The following is a 25644-nucleotide window of genomic DNA, read 5'->3' as shown; positions in this document are numbered from 1 at the left end:
CTCAGAAAAGTAGGAAAGCTGTAATCTCAGGCTATCTGTCCTTTAGAGATGGATTAAATTCAGCTTTAGAAGGAGGTCACTATATATCTTTATTTTTTTTTAATCACCATAGGCTCATCAATAGAAACTTTATTTCAGATCAGAGTTTGGGAAGCATTGGGCTGCATGATCTCTAGGACTCCTCTCAGTGTCCCTATTCCATGACTTGTGTGTGTGCAGGATGTTCTTGGTCCCCATTAGGTCTTGGGTGAAAAGAGAAGGTTGGTGAACATAAGTGCAGTACACAATTGCTAGAAACTTCTCTTTCAAAACCACGCGTCATGTTTACACAGGGTTGATTTGATTATCTACAAATAAGGACCATTAAATTTGGTTTAATTTGCAATTGGTCAAGGACAGTGTCTAGAAAGACATAGGACTTTGTTAGAGCAGCACATAAGAGAAGTTGTAGGGGAATAAGGCATGGAGATTGTCTGGAAGGGAAGGAAGCATGTGACCTGATTCATAGTTTAAAAAGATGACCTTGGTTACGTGTGGACAGCAGACTATAGAAAGTCTAGTGAGGAGGCTCTTGAACAAGGAGTCTAATGTGAGATGGGTGATGGTGGGCAGCTGAGTAGGTTTAGAATATGTTTTGAGAGCTATATTGATGGATTCTAGGGGGGAATAGAGGATAGAGAGGAATTAAGGGGGCATTCTTAATTTTTTTTTTCCTGATCAGTTTTGTAGATGTGATGTTCCTAATGTAGTTGGGGAAGATTTGGAGAATAGTAGGTTTTGGAGAGAAAATCAAGAGTTTTGTTTTGGATATGTTAAGTTTGAGATCAATATTAGCCATACAGTGGGAGACCTGAGGAACTATATAAGCGATACTTGAAGAGTTAATAACTGAATTTTCCAAGTCTGAAGAAAGACATCATAAATTCAAGAGACTACACAAACTCCAAATACCTCTCCCTTTGACAAGTAGCAGTGAAACTGACAGGTGACTTTTTGAGAGAATCAATAAAAGCCAGAAAATAATGCACTATATGTTTAAAAAAACTAAAGGGAAATAAATACCAACCTACAATTCTAGATCTAGTGAGAACAACCTTCAAAGACAAAATAAAGACATTTTTTGACAAATGAAAACCTTGAAAAAAATGCATTGCCAGCAGACCAAAATGGAAGTATGGAGATATAGGGAGGAACAATGTATTTCAATGACACATCTTTGAGATTCTTGAACATGCCACAAGGGAACATTTACTTCCTTCAAAGAGTCTTTAAGGCACATACTCTTTTCTCTGCCTGATGTTTTTCTCATCTTCATTAAGTTAACCCCTCTGTTCATCTAGATAGAAGCACAAAGGGCACTTCTCTAGAAGCCTTCTCTGACACCCTATCTAGTTTGGAACGAGGTCAAGTCCTTCTGTAAAGAGTATCATGAGTATCCAAGTATTAACTATTGAAGTGTTTTACAGTGTTAAATAGGGGAGTTGTCTTTGTAACATTAAAATATTTGTAAATTGATAGCATTTAAATTAGGTCACACTTAACCTCTTGCCTTAACACTGGCATCAAATTTACACGTTTATTGCAATCCCTATCAAAATACCATGGACTTTCTTCAGAGAGTTGGAACAAACTATTTTAAGATTTGTGTGGAATCAGAAAAGACCCTGAATAGCCAGGGGAATTTTAAAAAAGAAAACCATAGCTGGGGGCATCACAATGCCAGATTTCAGGTTGTACTACAAATATGTGGTCATCAAGACAGTGTGGTACTGGCACAAAAACAGACACATAGATCAATGGAACAGAAGAGAGAATCCAGAAGTGGACCCTCAACTTTATGGTGAACTAATATTCCACAAAGGAGGAAAGACTATTCACTGGAAGAAAGACAGTCTCTTCAATAAATGGTGCTGCATGGACATCCACATGCAGAAGAATGAAACTAGACCACTCTCTTGCACCATACACAAAGATAAACTCAAAATGGGTGAAAGATCTAAATGTGAGACAAGATTCCATCAAACTCCTAGAGAAGAACACAGGCAACACCCTTTTTGAACTCAGCCACAGTAACTTCTTGCAAGATACATCCACGAAGGCAAAAGAAACAAAAGCAAAAATGAACTATTGGGACTTCATCAAGATAAGAAGCTTTTGCACAGCAAAGGATACAGTCAACAAAACTAAAAGACAACCTACAGAATGGGAGAAGATATTTGCAAATGATGTATCAGATAAAGGGCTAGTTTCCAAGATCTATAAAGAACTTATTAAACTCAACAGCAAAGAAACAAACAATCCAATCATGAAATGGGCAATGTTTATAGCAGCAATGTCCACAATAGCCAAACTGTGGAAGGAGCCTTGGTGTCCATCGAAAGATGGATAAAGAAGATGTGGTTTACGTATACAATGGAATATTCCTCAGCCATTAGAAACGACAAATACCCACCATTTGCTTCAATGTGGATGGAACTGGAGGGTATTATGCTGAGTGAAGTAAGTCGATTGGAGAAGGACAAACATTATATGTTCTATTCATTTGGGGAATATAAATAATAGTGAAAGGGAATATAAGGGAAGAGAGAAGAAATGTATGGGAAATATCAGAAAGAGAGACAGAACATAAAGACTCCTAACTCTGGGAAACGAACTAGGGGTGGTGGAAGGGGAGGAGGGCGGGGGGTGGTGGTGACTGCTTGGCGGGCACTGAGGGGGGCACTTGATGGGATGAGCACTGGGTGTTATTCTGTATGTTGGTAAATTGAACACCAATAAAAAATAAATGTATTAAAAAACAAAGAAAGTGGATGGAGAACCAGCAACATTCGTATTCAACTGAGAATACCTGGTATTCAATAAATAGGGGGTGATGACATGATTAGTATCTGTGTGGCACTCTTTGAATATGAGAATAAATTATATATACAGATTTAGTCAATGTTTAGGCCATATTGCCAGTCCTTATTCTTTTATGTTATCTTAAAATAAAGGCCATATGTTAAAATAAAGAAATAAATTCTAAATCAATGTAAAAAAAAAAGACATGAACAGAAATCTCATAGAGGAAGACATAGACATGGGCAAAAGCACATGAGAAAATGCTCTGCATCACTTGCCATCAGGGAAATACAAATCAAAACCACAATGAGATACCACCTACACTAGTAAGAATGGGGAAAATTAACAAGGCAGGAAACAACAAGTGTTGGAGAGGATGTGGAGAAAGGGGAACCCTCTTACACTGTTGGTGGGAATGTGACCTGGTGCAGCCACTCTGGAAAGCTGTGTGGAGGTTCCTCAAAGAGTTAAAAATAGACCTGCCCTACGACCCAGCAATTGCACTCCAAAGATACAGATGCAGGGATCCCTGGGTGGCGCAGCGGTTTGGCGCCTGCCTTTGGCCCAGGGCGTGATCCTGGAGACCTGGGATCGAATCCCACATCAGGCTCCCAGTGCATGGAGCCTGCTTCTCCCTCTGCCTGTGTCTCTGCCTCTCTCTCTCTCTCTCTCTGTGACTATCATAAATAAATAAAAAAAGTTAAAAAAAAAAATCAAAGATACAGATGCAGTGAAACGCCGGGACAGCTGCACTCCGGTGTTTCTAGCAGCAATGTCCACAATAGCCAAACTGTGGAAGGAGCCTCGTTGTCCATCGAAAAATGAATGGATAAAGAAGATGTGGTTTATGTATACAATGGAATATTACTCAGCCATTAGAAATGACAAATACCCACCATTTGCTTTGACATGGATGGAACTGGAGGGTATTATGCTGAGTGAAATAAGTCCATCGGAGAAGGACAAACATTATATGGTCTCATTCATTTGGGGAATATAAATAATAGTGAAAGGGAATAAAGGGGAAAGGAGAAAAAATGAGTGGGAAATATCAGAAAGGGAGACAGAACATGAAAGACTCCTAACTCTGGGAAACGAACTAGGGGTGGTGGAAGGGGAGGAGGGTGGGGCATGGGGGTGACTGGGTGATGGGCACTGAGGTGGGTACTTGACAGGATGAGCACTGGGTGTTATTCTATATGTTGGCAAATTGAACACCAATAAAAAAAATAAATTTATTTAAAAAACCCACTGGCATTAATCCCCATTCATCCTGTCAGTAAGTGGTATTAACCTCTGGTTGGTAGTTGGATGTTTACAAACAATGCAGTGCCAATCAGTTCCATAGTAAAATCACACATATCACCAGCTATGCAGAATTTTATGAACTTGATGATAGTATGTTGAATTACTAGAAATGTATGTGTTGGTAATGACCAATACCTAGAGTCATTTGAGTTCATAATTGAGGAAGGTACAATGGATAATGAATGACCTTCAATAGATGATAATTTGGAAATCAAAGAACTACAAAAGACTGTAAGACAATTTTTTTTTTTTACAAAACTCTTTATTATTACCCTGTAAAAATTTGGAATGAAAATAGGCTTTTTTATTATGCTTTTATACAGTATTTAATCAACACTTGACTCATATTTTTATTTAAGAATGATTTTCTCAAATACTGGATGAAATAAACTTATTTTCCCTTACTATTTTTAAGGTAAGTCATTCAATTTATGTTGTATAATAAATCATACAAAACATAATGGCTTAAGACCAAGGACTCACTTATTATGTCTTATGGTGTCTATTAGGAGTTCAGGAAGGGTTTGGCTAGGTAGTTCTTTTTTGGAGTCTTTTAGATGGTGTGGTCATATCAGCTGAGGTTGCAATCATCTATAGCCATGACAATACTGGAATGGCTCACTCATATGCTTGGCTGTTTATCTGGAGCTTTAGTTGCTCTCCATATGGGTCTTTCTGTGAGGGTTTGAATGGCTTCATGGCATGGTGCCCAGCCTTCTAAAGAGTAAGTGTTCCAAGAAGCCAAGGTAGAAGCTACACTGTCTTTTATGAGCTAATATGAGTCCCCATATTGTCACTTCCACTGACTGTTAGTCACAGGAGACCAACTCTGGTTCACTGTGGAATAGCATTATACAAGGACAAGAATACTAGGAGTCATAGATCATTGTAGGTAGTTTTGGGGGTTGGATACCACATAAATTATCCTTTCTTTTTTTTTTTTTTTCAATTTACTGTGAAAACTTTGTTGTATGTTGATTAATTCTCAGGGGTCTTGGTTTAGTATCAATTATCCCGAGATAAGGAGGGTCTCCCAAACCATTCTTTTGTAGAAGTGCTTATCATAACTGTAATTTACATGTATTTATGAGGATTATTTTATTGTCTCCTCCCTAAGACAGTGTTTTATGAAGGAAAGATTCACCCCCACCAAACCAGTACAGTTGCACAATACCTAGCACATAATAGGTGCTCAGTAAAAATGTATTAAATAAATGAATACATGAATCCAGTTGAGTACTTGTTCTTTGTTGAAGAAACTCCAAACCTAGATTAAATACATACAATTTTTGTTTTGTTTTTATTATCCAGGGTATGCACTTAGATTGCTGCTTTACTATGCCTATGTGTTTAGTGTTCTCTATTCATGCTACTGTTTAATTTTTAAAGGATTAACTTAGTCTGTGCTACTGTGGAAGGAAAATATAACTCATAGGTAAATATGTGCTATTGGATTGATATGGATTTAGCATCTTCCCTGGGGAAAATTGTTCAGGTGAATTCTGTAATTGATCATTTGGTGTCACTCAAGAATATCAATGACCATTTCAACAACTTGGGGTTAGAAAGAAAGAGGAAACTGTATCTTTAAATGAAAAAAAAAGGTTTCTGTTCACTGGGGTTCAGAATATAACAGTAAGGACTTATAGCAATTTTTAAAGTGATTATTTTGTAGGTTTGCTTATTGTAATGTTCTAGAATGTTTTATTCATCACTTCTTTTGCCCACTAAAACCTGTTTAAAATGTTTTTTAATTTAAAAATTGATGAGCCTCGGATGGGTGGCAGAATGCCAGCAAGGCACCAATTCCTACGGCTGCCTGTGTACTGTTATTCTGAGATACTGTGTTGAAATCTTTTAGCTAACAGCTGAAACATGACTCTCCCACAGGAAGATTTTAGCACTTCTAATCTTTTGCCCCACCTCCGCCTTCCGTCAGAATTAAGGAGCCCAATTTTGAACATTGGATCAGTGTGTAGATTCCCCCCTAGATTATACATTCTGAAGCAAAGAGATTATACATTCTGCTCTTCAAGAGTATGGGTACATAAGAACATCCAGTTCAGATGAGTTAAATAATGAGATTTATTAGCCCATATAAATGTGGAAGCCTAAAGGTAGGGTAGGATTGAGTATGACATCATCTAGAGGTTCCAGCCACATTTCCATGTGCATGTCTTGGCTCTACCCTCCTCTAGCCATCCTAGGGATGGCTACAGTAGTTCCCAACCTCTCATTCAACATACTGCCCAGATGAAAAGGGATCTACTTCTTGGACATCCCACAAGATCAAGGAAAGTCTTTTTTCAGAAATCCCCAGGAAAGCACTCTCTGTGTGTCTAGGTTGAGTCATAGGCTCATTCCTGAACCCATCTTTGGTGACAGGAGTGGGATTATCTTTGGGTCAGTCATACCATCCATGGAAGTAGGAGTAGGGCCAGCTTCTGTGGGGGCTGGATGGAGGAGAGGTGAATACCTGAACAAAATCAGTTTTGTTAGGAAAGAGGTGAATGCCCCCAAACAATATCCCTTATACTTCCTATTATATTCCCAGTACCTGGAACAATGCTTGTACATTATAGGTTTTCAATAAATATTTATTAAGTGAATTTGTTCTCTTATCTTCTGATTTCATTTTTCAAACTCTGTGTTTGCTTTTTATGATATGAAATTAATTATTTATTTCTTGAAGTATAGTTGACACATATATTTGCTTTTGTTTCCTGGGATAGACACTTATACATAGCTTGTTACTGTCTTACTTTTGTTTTTATTCTTACTTTTAAATGCTATTTTAAAAACATTTAAATAGCCTGTTGCTATTTTGTAATTAATAGAATCATTAAAAATACTTTATAATTAAAATAATTTGATAGGTATGTGCTTAGATAATTTTGTTAGCATATCCCAGGCTAAGAGCTCATTTTTAGTAAAACTAAGAAAGCAAACCTGATCTGTTATTTATATTTTGTAAGCTGGTGGAAGTATAACAGAGAATGTCATATAATGATGACATATGGTAGGAACCATAAAATCTCACATTACTTGTCGACACCTGCTCAGTTTAAAGAAGTGAATTTAGTGCGAGATTACTATAAATCCTATAACTAATGTAGTTATGATGTTGCTTTAGTAAATGAGTCTGTAAGAAGATACACAGAAGCTTCCTACTGATCTGTAGCAATATGGGTATGTACTTATTTTATCTCCCAATGTCATAAGCTATAATTAAATTCTTAAATTGCTAAGGCCATTGGTGGTTTACTTAAATTTAGTATCTAGGCAGCACAGGCCTTGGAGGTGCTGGCTCCTCTGTTTCACTGCATCTCAAAATGTGTTTCCTTTGCATTTGGAAATGATGCTACTGGCCTCCTAAGTATAGACCATGGCCTCTGTGTGTTTTCAATTATGGTGCAAGATTTGCACTTGATCCTTTGAGTAATGACTGTTGGATAAGGGTGCATGCTTTGTGGCTCTGAAAGATATTAATTGATATATGTGAGGATCAAACCTACTTTCTGGTGGCCTTTAGCATAATGGCCCAGAACACTTTCAAACATTGAGGTTGTGACTTAATAATGTATTTCCCCATGTGCCTGGTGGTGGCTAGGAAAACTCAGGTAGAATGGCCTTTTCCCCAGATCACCTCTGGAACCCATAGGGAATAAGCTTTAATTACTATTTAAAACCTACTTTTTTCTCCCTCCCCCCTACTTCCATGTTCCTCTGTTGTTAATACCAACTAGCACATTCAAATTTTAGAACTTAAATGTAGAGTTGTACGTAGTGTTAAAGGTGGGGCAGGGTCTGTGGGGGTACCATTTTACTTCTTAGAATGCATGTTTTATTGATTGCCCATAGACTTTTCCTGGACTGTTACTTCATGTACAAGTGATATGAAATGTTGATGTTGAAAACTTGACCTGGGGGGCTCCCCTTATTTGAATACATTCTTGAAACATCATTGCTGCAAATCCAAGAGAGTGGATATTTCCTAGACAGGGTAGTATTGCCCTGTGTGTGTTAAGAGAGAGTTTTCAATCATCTTCATTGAATAATGGAGTCCATTGATGATCTAGCAGAGGTTGAAAATTGATTGGAGTGAGAACTCTCTGAAGTGAAGTAAAAGAATTTCCTTTTAGTGTTGTGCCCAGTGGGCATGGATGGTAGGGAGGTATCTAAGCACCATTGGCATTGTTATGTGGTTTTTCAGGGTCAGTGCTCAAAAACCTGTGATAGGAAGGCAGTGAAGGTAGAGGTGATGAATTGATTCAGGTCAGGGAGGCAAGGGGTCAAGAAGGTGAAGGTATTTGTATTAATATCTCAAGTGATAGGTCATGAGGTGGAGGCAAAAAAATGAAGCTAGGAGGGATACGATATATTGAAAGAACACAGAGATTTGGTTACTGAAAGACCACCATTTTCAGCAGACATTTAGGCATCTTTTGCTGAAATTGTATTTCACCAACATTTGGTCTTGACATTTCTGTTGAACACATTTTGGTTAATAATATGATTTAAGGAAGAAATCTGTATTCATTGTGTTTAATTCACACCAACTCTGAAAAACATGAAAAAAGCACTTACTGTTGATGAAATGGAAGTCTCATTTCCCCCCTTTCTGCTTGTTATTATTTCCATTTCCATATTACTCCGGGCTAATGATAAAACATAAAATATACTTTATCAAGATCAGAATAAATCTAGCAAGGTTGATCCCTGAATATTTATGAAACACAGCAGTAAATGAATAAAGTAGAGCATTAATAAAATTGGTTGTTCTATCTTAAATTTTGTGAAATGGAAAAGCAAAATCCAGGACTCATGGTAAACACTCTGACATATTCATGCTAACAACTCAGTTAGTAGCACTATATTTATCAACCAAAAAAGCAAAGGTTAGAAGAAAAGGAAAATTAAAGATTTATGTATTTTATAAGAGGAAAAATAAACTTTAATATAACATGCATATTTTGGAAACGTATATTAAAAGGAAAAGAGAAACTAGTTGCCATTGGTTATACTACTCAACAATAATCACAGATTATGTTATGAGTATTCTTTTCAGATTTTGTCTTTCTGTGCATAGGCTGATGGATTAGAAATAAGGTAGATGAGAATGAGAGGCATCAAAAAAAAGACTGCAAAAGGGAAAGAGATGGAGTTGTGGATGTCATTGGCTGAGATGGGGCAGAGTGTGGGAGGGGCAGAGGAGGGGAGCTCAGTTTGGGATGATCTTCCCAGGGAAATGAGTATTATCTGTGTGTAAATCCTCACTGTGGCCCTTTTGGCCCTTTTAAGTAACCAAAAAATATGGTCCTTACTCAGGGAACTTGCTGCTAAATTAGGGGAGGTAAAGCATGTGTGAACTTAAAAAGTATATGAAGTGTGTGAGTGATACAGACCTAAGCTGTTTTAGGACTTTAGAGGAATGATTACCATGGGCAGAACAGTTTAGGAGTAGGCTAGCTTGGGTGAGGAACTGGCATTTCCCATGGCTTCGAAGTCCTCGCAGGGTTTAGCATGTTAGAAAGCCGGGAACCTAGTCCAGTGGGGTCCAAGGTACAGAAATCGGAATGTCTGGGGCAGGGAATAAGTTGTGTTGGCCAACATGAGGGTTAGAGTTGGAGGTTGGTGGGTTGAGGAAGGCTTTGGGTTCCTGCTAGGGAGTTTGGCCTTCATTTTGTAGATAATAAACCATGATTGAAGGGATTTGATTTATGTAGTTGGCCTGGTTGGATTATTGCCTTGGGAAGTTTAATCATTCTCATTATGTTTCCTAGAAGTAGGCCTCTTTGTTGTTTTCACTGTGCTTATTCTCTTAGCCTCCTCATTATCGACTATATTCTTTCTGATAAACTGGCCCCTTTTGGCCCCCTGGACACAACTGATTGCTGATTTGCCTCCAGTCTCTCTGACCACAGCTCCTTTCTCATTTACTCAGCAGATATTTATTGAGAGCCATCTGTGTGGCAGACCTCATGCAGGACATAGAGGACAAAGCTAGGTGGGTCTAATGGGGAATAGACACGAAATAAATAATTACAATACCACTGCATAATTTCAATTTTGTTAGGCCCTGTGAAGGAAAGCTACAGAGCACTGAGGAAGGGGGTTCAGTATGGGGTCCTTGAGACCTGAGCAATGTTGGGTGAAAGGAAGGGGGAAGCATTCTAGACCAAGGGTGAGTGTACGGAGGCCCTGTGATGGGAATGCTTTTCATGCTCTAGGAGAGGAAGCAAAGTCTAGTGTGACCACAGAGGTGTAAGGGAGTGTCTTCTGAGGTCTGTCCATGACCTCTTCTCTCATGCCAGACCCTCTCAGGGCTGTCATCTGGGCAGTGATTTCCACCTCTTCCTTCTCTCAAAACCTCCAGACTTCCTTACCAGGCATCTCCACTTGCATATGCTAAAGGCACAATTAACCTAGCGTGTCCTAAGCTCTGTGAAATATCTACTCACTTGGGGCTCTGCTTATCTTCATGTTTTTCTCCTTGCCCTACATACCTTTCTATCCTCTCTTTCCTATCAAAACACAGTTCATGTATTCCTCTTTGCAAAACCTTCTCTACCCATTTATCCCTACCCCTGTCTTCTGTGGCAGAACAAACGAATTCTGTGTCCTACAAAACACTGTCCATTCCTCTGTTAACACCATTGGTTTGCACTATTGACCATTGTATGCTTATGCTCTGAGTGGATTGAGTCTTTCTAGAGCTTAATTCCCTGGTTCCTTGCATATTTGGACTTATAGTTGTACTAAATGACTTTTATGAGCAAAATAAAAATAGATATTGAAACACTGATGAAAATGCTCTAAATAGGACAATAAAAGCAGAGAGAAAGGCAAGAGTCATGTCTGGTACAGAATGAAAGCATAGCCAGTGAAGAAAATCCATCTATCTGATTTCTCCTTTGGCATCTTAATCAGAGATGCTGTCAGTTGTTATTCTGGTTACAGGCCCTGCATAGATCTCATGAAATCTGAAAAGCAAGAGATATTTCAAGAGAGAATTGGTCCCTTGAGATAGTACAGTCAACCTTTGGGTCTCATCCTTTACATTTAAGATTGCATTGTCAATGTCTAGGGCAAAGGGTAAGGGATAAGCCACATCATTTGAAAAGAATCATTAAAGAAAAAGAAATAAAATTGCATGCTAAATTCACCATCTCCCAAGAAAAAAAAGCAATTGATCATGAAATCTGATAACCAAGAATCTACTTGGAAGTAATTAGTGTTTACCAAGGGTGCTTTATATAATCCATTTATTTTAATTTCTTTTTGATTCTTTGTGATGATGGAGGTGACAGGTTCATTGTTCACTTGTTCTGAGCTCTTCCCAGGGATGTAGCTTCTCATATGCTCCCCATTCGGTGACAGGCTTCAGAAAAAACAAAAAGGATCTCATGGTGGTGGTGTTCCATTCAAGGGAGGAAAAGAGGCATTTAGGGCTTCACTTGACTTGCAGAGATGATTGAATTAAGACATGCATTGCCTGCCCTGGAGAACTTAGACTCATTTGCACAGTGGTGTTTTCTCCTCTGTGCTAGGTTGGGCTTGCAGGTACATGCTCATTATTTCTGACTTTCTAATTATAGCTAAGTCATCACAGATTTGGGTGAGCTGCCTAGTTATTAGATAATTATTCTCACTCTGTTGTAGGGCGTATGAAGTTGTAATGAAGCCAGAATGTGCATTGATTATGGGTGTGTCTCGTTTTCAAGGCTTCCATGTTTTTCCTCAGTTTATGTATGTATTGCAGACCTATGGTAAATACAGAGCAGTGCTTTATGCTGTGCGCTGGGATTTGTATTTCAAAAGAAAGCGTGAGGGATTATTTTTTTCTCTTGAAGAGAAGGGTAGCCATGCCTGGTGAGACATGGGAAAAACCAGTATACTTGAAAATGTTCTAATTTGTCATTCTAAGTGTTTCCATAACCGGTAGCAAAATGGATCAGTCTAAAGAATAGCAAATGGAAACTTGGCATGAACTCATTAAAGTCCTCTCCCCTTTAGAATATGTTTGTGTTCTCTGCTCTTAAGTGGAATTTGAGCATGAGAGGGCATATATATTCCATATATAGTAGCGAGGGTGGGTGAGGTTGGGGTGAGGGGATGCAGGGTGCTAGGGATGCTCCAGTGATACTTGACTAGGATCTTGGCTAAATTTTTCCATACCTGCATTCCAGTGGAGGACTTAGTAGGATGGTTTCTGTACAATGTAGCAACTTTTTACTAGACTATAAAGCATATAAGTGTCCCTGGAACAGCATCTATTTTAGCCATGAAGCTTCACTTCTAATGATATGTACTCTGTAACTACAGAATGGCCTAAATTATAGGAGTTTTTGGTGGTTATATTGCAATTCTAGAAGCTGGACAGGAAGGGACCTTATCGAAACATCTAGACTTAATGATGAGACTATATTCATGATTTTTGTTATATTTGAGAACTAACATTATTAGTTATGTTATAGTATTTTCTCTAGATTATATCCTATGCTTGGCTTAGCTTCCTCCTAAGCATAATATCAGGATTTGATGATGTTGCTCCTTGGACTCTGGAGCCAAATTGCCTGGGTTCACATTCTTGCTCCACCTCTGTCTGGTCACAGTGACCTGGAGCAAATTATTCCACCTCTCAGTTTAATAGGGTTTTTATGAAGATTCATGGGGGTGGGGGGAAGAATGTAAAGCAGTACCATGCACACATTAAGTGCACCCAAAAGCTAGCTATTATTGTCCTACGTTTTTGTAACAACCATGAAAATATTTATTTAAAAAATCACTTTATACCAGCTATGATTAGATCGCATTCTACTAATGGGATGTGTATTTTGCTTTGAGAAGCATTGATCTTGTCATCCAGTCGCATACATTTTTTGTGCTTGCTTCTCTACCCTGGACAGAGGCCACCCGGGGATTCCACCCCATGTTAGCCTCCGTGGGGCCCCACAGCTTCCTTTCATCACTTCCAGTTTACCCTTTGACATCACAGGGGCCAACTCTAACCTCTCTTCTCTGGTATAGTCTTTTACATATTTGAAGGGAGCTGTCTCATCTCTTGGAGTCCTCTTTTTCATTCCTAAAGTGTTGGCTTCTTTCTGAAGCGGCCCTGACTTGCTCTGCCTGTCTTCTGCTATCCCTTTACCGGGGAAGAAGCTGAGGGAAAAGAGGTTTGTCCTAGGACACCTGGCACACATTTCGCTGGTACTAATTAGTGTTCGTAAATTTTGTGAGCACCTGGAGCCTGGAAGCCTCCAGTGTCTTTTCAGATGCCAGAGTTGCAGGTAAAATGTGGAAGGAGCCCATATTTCCATTCAGAGCAGGGACATGAATTTAACGAAATCTTGGAAAACTGTACCTATGGTGCCTCTGTGAAGGGAAGGGCAGATCAACTTACTTTCTTTACTGTGTACCCTTTTATCTTTCAAGTGTTACAGAGTACAGTGTGTTACCTACTAAAACACATTGCATGCACATACAAAAGAGCAGAATCATAGACTACTGGCACCAGAAGGTCTTTAAAAAATGACATAAATGAGTTTTGTAAATGCTTACCTCCTGGCTAAGGTAACAGAGGTGATATGGGCAGCCCTTTGAAAGGAGAAAACAAATAACAAAGGCTCACCTCTGGCAGGTACCCTCCTTCCACCACTCGCATATCCCATTGATTCTCATGGATTCTTGCTTTTTCTTTAAGACTCAGTTCAGGTATTATTTGCCCCTGGAAAGCGTTCCTTAACCACTCAGCCTCTCCACTGGGCTGGGCCCAAGGTCTCCCTTCCTGTTCCCTGAGCATCTTGAAGAAGTGGTACATGATTTTCAAGGACCACGTGTTTCTGGAGGACTATGAAATCCACAGTGGAATGAACCTGGAGCTTTATTACCACTAGAGCAGAATTCCTTTCCCCTGTCCTGCCCTGCCTTGCCCTCTTCTCTCCTCTTCTCCCCTCCTGTCCTCTCCTCTCCCCTCTTCTCCACCCTCTCCCCCACACTGATATGGATGCTTGTTTTTAAAAACTCATGTTAATAAAATCTTGAAGTTGAAAAAAAATGAGTGATTCCAGACTCATGAATCACAGCCTGTCATAATCACCTCTACCCTTCAAACTCTGTAACCCTGACTCTGAGGGAAGGGCTGTCTCATTAGTATTTATATTCCCAAAATCTACCTAATACCTACAATATTCCCACTATGATGCCTGGCATGGAGAATGCATTGGATACACATTTATGAATGTGCACGCTCTGTGAGGTAGAGTTCAGGGCTGTTGCGTGAGGTGTTGTGAAGGCTTCATGGGGGGGCAGCTGGTGCGTGAGTCATACTGAAGTCTCGCTGGACATTTGCCAAGCTGAGAGGGGAGGGGCAGCCCTCCAGGCAAAGGGAACAGCAAATTCAAGGGCACAGAGGCATGGTAGATATTACCTGTTTAGAACAACCGCCAACTCTAAAAATATATCTTAACCCGAACATATCTTTTAGAGCAAAACATACCTAACGTTTTACTCTGAGTTTATTCTTGAGTTCATTTATTTGAGATTATGTTTTGAATCATTTGCTATGGTTGGATGAGAAGTTCACAGGGTTGGTCATATTCTCCTTCCCGACCAACCTCTTTTCCTCCTTCTCACCTTCCTTTTTTCCTTCTTTCCTTGTTTCTGTAAGAACCTACTCTGTAAAAGACATATTCCAGACATTTGAGGGACACTCTTGAGGAGCTCATGGTCCAGAAATGAACCTGATGTGCAGGACTGCAATAGAGAGTGCTGCAAGCCACAGGAGAACACTTGCTGGGTCCTAGGAGGATTCACAGGGAGGAGAACGTCAATGCAGAGAAAGGAGAGATGGCTTCATGGTGAGGCTCACATTTATGCTGAATTTGGGTGAGTGTGTGCTTGTGCTGATGGTTGTGAAAGAGGTGGGTGCAGGTGGTGGGCATTCCCAGGAGAGAAAACAGCGTAAGCAAATGTCTGAAGGCAGGACAGCCTGGAATGTTCCAAGGAACCAAAAGCATTCCATATGGCTGGAGAGGAGAATGAATAGCAGCAAGTAACCTTGGAGGGTGAATTTGTGGGTGGTTAGGGAGGTTCCCGAATGCCAGGTGACAAGTTTGCACTCTCTTCTTCAGGCTGTGGGGGGGCCACTGCAGACATTTAGCATTCCTTTGATATATCGGAGCTGTAGTCAGAGTCAAGTATCCTAACTAGACAAAAAATCCCCCCAAAAACAAAAACAGAACCTACTTTGGAAAACTGCTGAGTAAGTGAGCTGGCAAGAGGTATTTATGTAGGGAGAAAGAACAGACAGAAGCAGGAAGTTATTCCTGGCCACATGATGCTTCCAGAAGGTCTTTCAGGATTCTTTCCACACCCAGTTTAATGTAGAGAATGGCATAGGGCAGATAAAAGGGGGAGGACCAAAACAACAGTAAGAATGGTAATCGTTTCCCATGATCTAAAGGCAGAGCCATTGTCAACTGATCTGATCTATGGTGAAAAGAGTCTTACTGCTGCCACGTGTAGGCTGAATCATTATATACATTTCTGTTAGCTTTGGTATGCCTTAATTTTTCTGTGGTTTTGATAACAAGTAATTCTGAAGCTCTTTCTGAAATATAGGACTAGAAGTATCTCATGAAGCACAGGGCTTCCCGAGACACTGAGTCCCCTGGAGGAGCTCGGATTTCAGATGCATCAGAGAGAGACTGCATGAGTATCAAGATACCCTCCAAATGGTTTTTAAAGCTATACAGCTGGCCAAATGAGAAGACAGGTTAAACAGGCTTTCCATATGAATAGAACATGATTATAATTATTTATATCCTTGAGTTGTGAGGCTTAGTTTCTGCCATGTGCAGATTTGCAAATTTTTATGACTCAAAGAAATATATCGTAGAACTAGGATTCTAGAAACACATCATTTTGCCTTTGTTAAAGACTTGAGATTTTGCATGTACAGCAAGTAAGTCACACTTTATTTTTTCAGAGATGGGCAGAAGGCACATAGAGTAAGATGTTGTTGAGAACATTTAGGATTGTATCATTTCCTTTTGGGGGGCCACTCCTTACTGTTTAACTTTTGTCCTCATTATTGTCCTTACTGTGGGCTGAATTATATCTCCCAATTCATATATCGAATCCCCAACCTCCCAGGGGATGGTGTTTGGAGATGGAGCCTTGGGGGGTAATTAGGTTTAGTTGAGGTCAGGAGGATGGGGCCCTCATGATGGTATTAGTGCCCTTATAACAAGAGGCAGCAGAGAGCTTACTCTTTTTTATGCACCACATGAGGACATAGCGAGATGGAGGTCATCTGCAAGTCAGAATGAGAGTTCTTGCCAAAAACCAGATCGTCTGGCACCTTGGGCTTGGACTTCCAGCGTCCAGAATTGTGAGAAAATATACTTTTGGTGTTTAAGCTGCCCCATCTGTGGGTGTTTTGTTATGGCAGCCTTAGCTGACTAATATGGCTACCTCAAGTAAGACTTACAAAGGTCCAGGGAAGGTTAGAAATCACGTGTTTAAAACATAAGAAATGCTGTACTATTTCTTTTTGAGGCTGTATTGATGCATTTTTAGCATTATGAATGTGATATAGACAGACTGAGGGTGAATACTGGGGTCTGTTTGTGTGACAAATTCTAGTAAAAGGGAGAACATACTTTGCTTTAGAATCAAAAAATAGCCTTGGAACCTGGGGTACTGCATGCTTTAGGTATGGAAACTCCCAGCCATTGGGGGATTTAACTAGCTTAACTTTTACTTAACTAGTGTAGCTAGCATAATGTTTTTTTTTCTTTTTTTTTATTGGTGTTCAATTTACCAACATACAGAATAACCCCCAGTGCCCGTCACCAAATCACTCCCACCCTCCGCCCTCCTCCCCTTCTACCGCCCCTAGTTCGTTTCCCAGAGTTAGCAGTCTTTACGTTATGTCTCCCTTTCTGATATTTCCCACACATTTCTTCTCCCTTCCCTTATATTCCCTTTCACTATTATTTATATTCCCCACATGAATGAGAACATATAATGTTTGTCCTTCTCTGACTGACTTACTTCACTCAGCGTAATACCCTCCAGTTCCATCCATGTTGAAGCAAATGGTGGGTATTTGTCATTTCTAATAGCTGAGTAATATTCCATTGTATACATAAACCACATCTTCTTTATCCACTCATCTTTCAATGGACACCGAGGCTCCTTCCACAGTTTGGCTATTGTGGCCATTGCTGCTAGAAACATCGGGGTGCAGGTGTCCCGGCGTTTCATTGCATCTGTATCTTTGGGGTAAATCCCCAACAGTGCAATTGCTGGGTCGTAGGGCAGATCTATTTTTAACTCTTTGAGGAACCTCCACACAGTTTTCCAGAGTGGCTGCACCAGTTCACATTCGCACCAACAGTGTAAGAGGGTTCCCTTTTCTCCACATCCTCTCCAACATTTGTTGTTTCCTGCCTTGTTAATTTTCCCCATTCTCACTGGTGTGAGGTGGTATCTCATTGTGGTTTTGATTTGTATTTCCCTGATGGCAAGTGATACAGAGCATTTTCTCATGTGCCTGTTGGCCATGTCTGTCTTCCTCTGTGAGATTTCTGTTCATGTCTTTTGCCCATTTCATGATTGGATTGTTTGTTTCTTTGGTGTTGAGTTTAATAAGTTCTTTATACATCTTGGAAACTAGCCCTTTATCTGATATGTCATTTGCAAATATCTTCTCCCATTCTGTAGGTTGTCTTTTAGTTTTGTTGACTGTATCCTTTGCTATGCAAAAGCTTCTTATCTTGATGAAGTCCCAATAGTTCATTTTTGCTTTTGTTTCTTTTGCCTTCGTGGATGTATCTTGCAAGAAGTTACTGTGGCTGAGTTCAAAAAGGGTGTTGCCTGTGTTCTTCTCTAGGAGTTTGATGGAATCTTGTCTCACATTTAGATCTTTCATCCATTTTGAGTTTATCTTTGTGTATGGTGCAAGAGAGTGGTCTAGTTTCATTCTTCTGCATGTGGATGTCCAATTTTCCCAGCACCATTTATTGAAGAGACTGTCTTTCTTCCAATGGATAGTCTTTCCTCCTTTATCGAATATTAGTTGACCATAAAGTTTAGGGTCCACTTCTGGGTTCTCTATTCTGTTCCATTGATCTATGTGTCTGTTTTTGTGCCAGTACCACACTGTCTTGATGACCACAGCTTGGTAGTACAACCTGAAATCTGGCATTGCGATGCCCCCAGCTATGGTTTTCTTTTTTAAAATTCCCTTGGCTATTCGGGGTCTTTTCTGATTCCACACAAATCTTAAAATAATTTGTTCTAACTCTCTGAAGAAAGTCCATGGTATTTTGATAGGGATTGCATTAAACGTGTAAATTGCCCTGGGTAACATTGACATTTTCACAGTATTAATTCTGCCAATCCATGAACATGGAATAGTTTTCCATCTCTTTGTGTCTTCCTCAATTTCTTTCAGAAGTGTTCTATAGTTTTGAGGGTATAGATCCTTTACCTCTTTGGTTAGGTTTATTCCTAGGTATCTTATGCTTTTGGGTGCAATTGTAAATGGGATTGACTCCTTAATTTCTCTTTCTTCAGTCTCATTGTTAGTGTATAGAAATGCCACTGATTTGAGGGCATTGATTTTGTATCCTGCCACGCTACGGAATTGCTGTATGAGTTCTAGCAATCTTGGGGTGGAGGCTTTTGGGTTTTCTATGTAGAGTATCCTGTCATCGGCGAAGAGGGAGAGTTTGACTTCTTCTTTGCCAATTTGAATGCCTTTAATGTCTTTTTGTTGCCTGATTGCTGAGGCTAGGACTTCCAGTACTATGTTGAATAGCAGTGGTGAGAGTGGACAGCCCTGTCTTGTTCCTGATCTTAGGGGAAAGGCTCCCAGTGCTTCTCCATTGAGAATGATATTTGCTGTGGGCTTTTCGTAGATGGCTTTTAAAATGTGGAGGAATGTTCCCTCTATCCCTACACTCTGAAGAGTTTTGATCAGAAATGGATGCTGTATTTTGTTAAATGCTTTCTCTGCATCTAATGAGAGGATCATATCGTTCTTGGTTTTTCTCTTGCTTATATGACGAATCACATTGATTGTTTTACGGGTGTTGAACCAGCCTTGTGTCCCGGGGATAAATCCTACTTGGTCATGGTGAATAATTTTCTTAATTTACTGTTGGATCCTATTGGCAGTATCTTGTGGAGAATTTTTGCATCCATGTTCATCAGGGATATTGGTCTGTGATTCTCCTTTTTGGTGGGGTCTTTGTCTGGTTTTGGAATTAAGGTGATGCTGGCCTCATAGAACGAATTTGGAAGTACTCCATCTCTTTCTATCTTTCCAAACAGCTTTAGGAGAATAGGTATGGTTTCTTCTTTAAACGTTTGATAGAATTCCCCTGGGAAGCCATCTGGCCCTCGACTCTTGTGTCTTGGGAGGTTTTTGATGACTGCTTCAATTTCCTCCCTGGTTATTGACCTGTTAAGGTTTTCTATTTCTTCCTGTTCCAGTTTTGGTAGTTTGTGGCTTTCCAGGAATGCGTCCATTTCTTCTAGATTGCCTAATTTATTGGTGTATGGCTGTTCATAATATGTTTTTAAAATCGTTTGTATTTCCTTGGTATTGGTAGTGATCTCTCCTTTCTCATTCATGATTTTATTAATTTGAGTCTTCTCTCTCTTCTTTTTAATAAGGCTGGCTAATGGTTTGTCTATCTTATTAATTCTTTCAAAGAACCAACTCCTGGTTCTGTTGATCTGTTCCACAGTTCTTCTGGTCTCGATTTCATTGAGTTCTGCTTGAATCTTTATTAACTCTCTTCTTCTGCTGGGTGTAGGATCTATTTGCTGTTTTTTCTCTAGCTCCTTTATGTGTAAGGTTAGCTTTTGTATTTGAGTTCTTTCCAGTTTTTGAATGGATGCTTGTATTGCGATGTATTCCCCCCTCAGGACTGCTTTTTCTGTATCCCAAGGATTTTGAACGGTTGTATCTTCATTCTCATTAGTTTCCATGAATCTTTTTAATTCTTCCTTAATTTCCTGGTTGACCCTTTTATCTTTTAGCGGAATGGTCCTTAACCTCCACGTGTTTGAGGTCCTTCCAAACTTCTTGTTGTGATTTAGTTCTAATTTCAAGGCATTATGGTCTGAGAATATGCAGGGGACGATCCCAATCTTTTGGTATCGGTTCAGACCCGATTTGTGACTCAGTATGTGGTCTATTCTGGAGAAAGTTCCATGTGCGCTTGAGAAGAATGTGTATTCAGTTGAGTTTGGATGTAAAGTTCTGTAGATATCTGTGAAATCCATCTGGTCCAGTGTATCATTTAAAGCTCTCATTTCTTTGGAGATGTTGTGCTTAGAAGACCTATCGAGGGTAGAAAGCGCTAGATTGAAGTCACCAAGTATAAGTGTATTATTATCTAAGTATTTCTTCACTTTGGTTAATAATTGATTGATATATTTGGCAGCTCCCACATTCGGGGCATATATATTGAGGATTGTTAAGTCCTCTTATTGGATAGATCCTTTAAGTATGATATAGTGTCCTTCTTCATCTCTCACTACAGTCTTCTTCATCTCTCACTACAGGGGTAAATTTTAGTTTATCTGATATAAGGATGGCTACCCCTGCTTTCTTTTGAGGACCATTCGAATGGTAAATGGTTCTTCAACCTTTTATTTTCAGGCTGTAGGTGTCCTTCTGTCTAAAATGAGTCTCTTGTAGACAGCAAATAGTTGGGTCCTGCTTTTTTATCCAGTCTGAAACCCTGTGCCTTTTGATGGGGTCATTAAGCCCGTTTACATTCAGAGTTACTATTGAGAGATATGAGTTTAGTGTCATCATGATATCTATTCAGTCCTTGTTTTTGTGGATTGTTCCACTGAACTTCTTCTTAAAGGGGAATTTTAAGAGTCCCCCTTAAAATTTCTTGCAGAGCTGGTTTGGAGGTCACATATTCTTTCAGTTGCTGCCTGTCTTGGAAGCTCTTTATCTCTCCTTCCATTTTGAATGAGAGCCTTGCTGGATAAAGTATTCTTGATTGCATGTTCTTTTCATTTAGGACCCTGAATATATCCCTGCCAGCCCTTTCTGGCCTGCCAGGTCTCTGTGGAGAGGTCTTCTGTTACCCTAATACTCCTCCCCATAAAAGTCAGGGATTTCTTGTCTCATGCTGCTTTAAGGATCTTCTCTTTATCTTTGGAATTTGCAAGCTTCACTATTAAATGTCCAGGTGTTGAACGGTTTTTATTGATTTTACGGGGGGATCTCTATTTCCTGGATCTGAGTGCCTGTTTCCCTTCCCAGATTAGGAAAGTTTTCAGCTAGAATTTGTTCAAATACATATTCTGGCCCTCTGTCCCTTTCGGTGCCCTTGGGAACACCAATTAAACGTAGGTTTTTCTTCCTCAGGCTGTTGTTTATTTCCCTTAATCTATCTTCATGGTCTTTTAATTGTTTGTCTCTTTTTTCCTCAGTTTCCCTCTTTGCTATCTACTTGTCTTCTATGTCACTCACTCGTTCTTCCACCTCGTTAACCCTCGTCCTTAGGACTTCTAGTTTGGATTGGATCTCATTCAATTGATTTTTAATTTCTGCTTGATTAGCTCTAAATTCTGCAGTCATGAAGTCTCTTGAGTCCTTTATGCTTTTTTCTAGAGCCACCAGTAGCTGTATAATAGTGCTTCTGAATTGGCTTTCTGACATTGAATTGTAATCCAGATTTTGTAACTCTGTGGGAGAGAGGACTGTTTCTGATTCTTTCTTTTGAGGTGAGGTTTTCCTTCTAGTCATTTTGCTCAGTGCAGAGTGGCCAAAAGCAAGTTGTATTGGGAAAAGGAGAAAAAGAGAGGAGAGAAAGAAGGAAAGAAAAGAGAAAGAGGAAAAAAAAGGAAGAAAAAACGAAAAAAAAAAAAGAGAAAGAGAAAGAAAAAGAAAGAAAGGAAAAAAAAAGGGGGTGGGGGAAGGAAACAAATCAAAAAGCAAAACAAAACAAAACAACAACAACAACAACAAAAAAAAAGAAAGAATGAAAAAGAACCACGGGGGAGTATCTTCTGATTCTGTGTACTTTTAAGTCCCTTGGCTTCTCCTGGAAGTTGTCAGTCTAGCTGGTGTTCTGGGGGAGGGGCCTGCTGTGCTGATTCTCAGGTGTGAGCACTTGGGGGAGCTGCTGTGCCCCTGCCTGGTGCAGGGCTCAGTGGGGGTTGTTTACCCCGTGAGGCCCCAGGAGCAACAGCCCCGGTGGCGGGGCCAGCTCTGGAGCCCTGGATTCAGCCCCCGCAGGAACTCCGGAGCTCTCCGTCTGCAGGGCCTGGAGGCTCCGGGGCGGGGCCGCTGCTCTGCTCAGCTGGGGCAGGAGCGTCCTCGCTGTCCTGGGCCCTCCTGGCCTCTGCCTGTCCGGGGAGGCTGGATCCTGCGCTGTGTCCCGGCGCCCTGTGCTCCCTGGGCCTGTGCTGTTGGATTCGCGCTCCCGGGCCGCGCAGCCCCCTCCGCGGAGCCGCCGCCCGAGGCCCCCCCAGCTGCTCCCGCCCCGCAGCCCTCTCCGCGGAGCCTCTTCCTCCGCCCGAGCCCCCCGAGCTGCTCCGGGTCCCGCCGTGCGCGCTGCAGCCCTTAGGGAGCTCGGCGCACTCTCCTGGGCGCGCAGTTGCTCTATTACTGTCCCCGGGAGCTCGAGGGTATCCCCGCCCTCCTGGGTCCTGCTCCACCTCCCCACGAGCCCCTTTCCGCCCGGGAGGTCGGTTGCAGCTCTTGCGTCTCCGGGACGGGGCTCTCCTGTCCTGGGGACACTCGCCCCGGCCTCAGCCCGGCTCCTCGCGGGCCCCTCCCCCTTGGAGGCCTTTTGTGTCTTTATTTCTTTTTTCCCCGTCTTCCTACCTTGAGAGAAGTGCGAACTCTTCTCACTGTAGCATTCTAGGTGTTCTCTCTTTAATTCTCAGGCCGAATTCATAGATTTTCAGGATAATTTGAAGGTTTTCTTGGTAATTTGGTGGAGACAGGTGATTTGGGGACCCTACTCTTCCACCGTCTCACCCCTCCCCCTAACATAATGTTTAAATACAAAAGTTCTTGCATGTACCATGAGGTTAACAAATTAGTTATTTTATGAAAATGATCAGTTTTGGAGGTCCTATAGCAATAAAAGAAGTGCTTAAGATTAAACAATTTGAAACAGAGAAAAGGTCAAGAGAGGTGTGAAAGCATTTCAAAGAGCTAGAAATCCACCTGTCAGTTTTAGCTCTCCTAAAAATCATCCATCCTCAGTGTCTGAAAACCAGTCTCATGTGTGCCAAGTTCTGTGTAGCAAAACAAAGGGGAAAGGAGGAAGCAGCTCATATCTGTATGTGGAGGTGATCCTAGCTATGTTCTTGTTCCTCTCAGATCTGAAATATGGTGGGAGTCCCTAGGAGGTGGTTTCAGGGGTCTTTGAGGCTACAGACCTATTGGAAGAGAACATAGCATTAACCTTCACTGTCCTAGACTGATTTAGTACTAGGCAATATTTCATGGGTTTTATTTGACTTTTATTTTTTAATTTGTGCAGTAATCAGCTGTCCTTCTGTTGGAATTTTAGGGTATAGAAAGGTATTTTGAGGAATTCTATAATCAAAAGTAAAATATTTATAGGTATCTTAAATTTGAAGCCATACACTTCCCCAGTATTAATTTGAGCAGTTAGAGAGTTACCTTCATTTTTTAGATTAAATAATATTAATAGCTAGGATATAACTCCCAGGAATATTTAAAGCCATAGGCAGATTTAGATTTAGTAACTTACTGAAAACTGGTTTCCTTAAAAAATTTGATGTGCTTTCCAGGAAGGTAAGTGTTAAGTTCTTGAGAAATCAAATCAAAACAGCTGAGTTGTTCCCTGTGTGTATATCTCTGCACCAGGCCTTCTAGAAGCTACAGAGAAGCGTCAGCTTCTATGAATTCAAATTCTGACAGTGCTGTGTGAGACCATTTTCTCAGCCTTCACTGAATTTTAAACTATTTGAGATCCAGGACAAAAAAAAATGTGAAAAGGAGATGACAAAAGAAAATGTAATTAACATTTTATCAGCAGTGTCTCAGTGTAGTGTGATTGATTATTAGAGTAATTTTATAGGTAATGAATGATACAGGATGTGAGGCAGAGGTGGTCAGAGAAGAGTTGGGATTTTTATTAAATGTTAAAGGAACTGGTTAGATTCTGGCAAGCAGTGATGAAGTGGGAGGCATTCTAGGAGAATGGATTCAAAGTTTTGTGGGGAAGGGGGCCGAGGGGTGACACTCTAAGATGTGTTTGAGGCAGGAGCTGTTGTATAATTTGTAGGATTTGGGACAAAATGAAAATTTGGGGTGTCCTGTTAAAAAATTATTAAGAATTTCCAGGTTGTGACAGCGGAGCATGGAGCCAAACATGGAGCTCTGGAATAGGATGCTTGTCTGTGAAGCTGGCCCTGGTTTGAGGGATGGTGAATAAGCTAGATTAATTAGGTCCTAATGACTTCTAAAGATGAGTATTAAAAAATGTTACCAAAAGCTCTATCAGAACTTAAAACTTTTGTCTCAGCTTTACCATCCCATGGTGTGAAATATTTATCATGGGGTGCTGCTTAGAGCCAGAATCCTGCTCTTCACCCAGTGACTTCTCCTGTCCTGAACACAGCACTGAAGATATTTTTTTGGACACAAAGATGAAAAGCTTAGTTACGTGACCAACCCCTTCATCTCCATTGATTGCAAACATCATCTCTTCAAAGAAAATGAATGATCAAGTTTAGAAAGAACCAGCTTATTGCTGTGCTAGCTAGGGGCTTGGCAGTCATTAGTGAGTTAGTTAACAGTTGTACCAGAACTTCTTTCTTAGGTTTAAATGCTCCAAAGCAATTTATCACTTCAAATAAAGCAAAATAGAAATCACTCTGGAGGCAATATATTTTTATTTTTGACATACTTAAAAAACAAACTGTATAGTCTATTGACTGGAAATTCTGGGCACTTGAGTCTGACTTCACATGAGCTGTGATGTATCATCTTTGGCTAAATGTCTCATCTATCAGTGATCACTTCCCTGTGCAGTAATGATTAGTTAGAATATTTGCCTAATATCTGGGTGGTTGAGGAGAATACTAGAATAATGCAGACTTAATGAAGTTGTAAGCTTTTTATTTAGCAAAGAATTCAAATTCTCTTTATTCCTATCTTTCCTTTAGTCCCTACTACAACCACCGTGGCCCAGCAAAGGCGGTGTCTCAGTTTTACTTCTTCAGGCAATAAACACATTTCTTCTTGGCATTGTTTTTTTTTTTTTTTCTTGGCATTGTTTTTATTTTGAGATCAATGTACATTTACATGCAGCCATAAGAAATAACAGACATATGGTATATTATCCTTTACCTAATCTTCCTCAATAATAATGTCTTGCAAAACTGGTGTACAGTGTCACAAATAGGGTATCAGCATTGATTCAATCCACTGATCTTGTTCAGAGGTCTCCAATTTTGCTTGTATTT

General features: G+C 40.3%; 1 protein-coding gene across 9 annotated transcripts in view; it reads left to right on the top strand.

The window, feature by feature from the left end:
• MTUS2 (microtubule associated scaffold protein 2) overlaps positions 1 to 25644 on the top strand; it is a 593760-nt gene that overhangs the window by 64362 nt on the left and 503754 nt on the right. For 2 of the 9 annotated variants that reach the window (XM_077868250.1, XM_077868247.1), the window contains exon 1: positions 14819 to 15008. The exons of the other annotated variants lie outside the window; for them this stretch is intronic. The gene's annotated coding sequence lies outside the window, so the exon portion shown is untranslated. Of the gene's footprint in view, positions 1 to 14818; positions 15009 to 25644 lie in introns of those variants that run through there. 9 annotated transcript variants of the gene reach the window in all.

The sequence above is a fragment of the Canis aureus genome, chromosome 24 (assembly GCF_053574225.1).
Source record: "Canis aureus isolate CA01 chromosome 24, VMU_Caureus_v.1.0, whole genome shotgun sequence".
In the NCBI taxonomy this organism is placed as follows: domain Eukaryota; kingdom Metazoa; phylum Chordata; class Mammalia; order Carnivora; family Canidae; genus Canis; species Canis aureus.
Note: the sequence above shows the minus strand (reverse complement) of the source record. Positions and strands in the feature narration are given on the sequence as shown.